Source organism: Pistacia vera, unplaced genomic scaffold (assembly GCF_008641045.1).
Source record: "Pistacia vera cultivar Batoury unplaced genomic scaffold, PisVer_v2 Contig398, whole genome shotgun sequence".
Lineage (NCBI taxonomy): Eukaryota > Viridiplantae > Streptophyta > Magnoliopsida > Sapindales > Anacardiaceae > Pistacia > Pistacia vera.
Window position 1 is genome coordinate 282,825 of NW_022196221.1, and position 1,547 is coordinate 284,371.

A 1,547-nucleotide genomic window follows, 5' to 3' on the forward strand; every position below is an offset into this window, starting at 1 on the left:
TTGAAGCAGAAGAAATAGTTGTTAAAATGGCTGAACCAGAAAATAGGACACTGAGGGAATTTTCAGTTCCCACAGTGAATGGAAGTGGGTCAAGTATTACTAGACCTACTGTGCAAGCAAATAACTTCGAGATCAAGCCGGCAATCATCTAGATGATCCAGCAGTCGGTTAGATTTAACGGTGATATGAAGGAAGATCCGAATCAGCACATTGCAAATTTCCTAGAAATTTGTGACACCTTCAAGTCGAATAGAGTGTCGGATGATGCTATTAAGCTGCGGTTATTCCCATTCTCATTGGCAGATAAAGCCAAGGGGTGGTTAATGCCATTACCACCGGGGACTATAACAACGTGGAATGCTCTAGCACAGAAATTCATTACCAAGTTTTTTCCTCCAGCTAAATCAACGAAATTGAGAAATGATATCACATCATTTCTACAAGATGATTCCGAGTTATTGTATGAGGCTTAGGAGAGATACAAGGAGTTGATGAGGAAATGTCCACATCATGGGTTGCCAGTTTGGCTTCAAGTCCAAACTTTTTACAATGGATTGATGGATAATGTGCAAACCATGGTGGATGCAGCTTCAGGAGGGGCCTTGCAGAATAAGACACCAAAAGAGGCGTATGAGTTGCTTGAGGTTTTGGCAAGCAACAACTATCAAAGACCAAATGAGAAAGCAACAACAAGGAAATCTTCGGGTCTTCATGAAGTTAATGCCTTCATAGCCATCTCAGCCCAACTCACTGCACTTCAAAAACAGTTGGCAACTATGCAGGTAAACTCTATACAAGCACCTCAACTAACATGTGATTTTTGTGCAGGGAACCATGTGAGCAGCGAGTGTCAAGTTGGGAACACCTTTGCTTCTTCATCTTTATCAACTAAGCAAGTGAATTACTTGGCAGGAAATCAGAGACAACCGAACAACCCGTACTCCAACACATACAACCCGGGGTGGAGAAATCATCCAAATCTGGCTTGGGGAAATCAGAACCAGCAAAATAACCAATGGAACCAGAGGCCAGTTCAAATTAACCAACCAGGGGTGACAAATCAACCGGGAGATCAAAGAGTGACAAAGTTGGAGGATATGTTTGGTAAATTTATGTAGGAGACCACGGGATTCATGAATGAGATGAGGACGAATTTTAGAAATCAAGGGGCGTCCATTCAAAATCTTGAGGTACAGATGGGCCAATTGGCCAAGAAGCTTAATGAGAGACCGCAGGGTTCCTTACCAAGCAATACAGTAACTAACCCACGCGAGCAAGCAAATGCCATAATGTTGAGAAGTGGGACAGTTTTGGAAGAGGTAAAGCAAGCTACCAAGGAGGTTGAGCAAACCGGAAAGGAAGATTCTGATGAGGAAGTTGATGAAGAGATAATTGCTGAAGAGAAACCAAGTGGTTTGGAAGAAGAGAAAAAGAAAAAGTATGAAAGGCAAAAGGAGAAGGAGAAATTGCCATTCCCCGAAATACCACCAGAGTTGGCACATCACACCCCACCCGTGCCTTTTCCTCAGAGATTGAAGAAAAGAATC

General features: G+C 42.7%; 1 non-coding gene across 1 annotated transcript; it reads right to left on the reverse strand.

Annotated features, from left to right (window-relative positions):
- Positions 1-410: 410 nt before the first annotated feature.
- Positions 411-517, reverse strand: LOC116141424. Its single transcript, XR_004129792.1, has one exon. It is a non-coding gene; the product is annotated as a small nucleolar RNA R71 (small nucleolar RNA).
- Between the last annotated feature and the right edge of the window lie 1,030 nt (positions 518-1,547).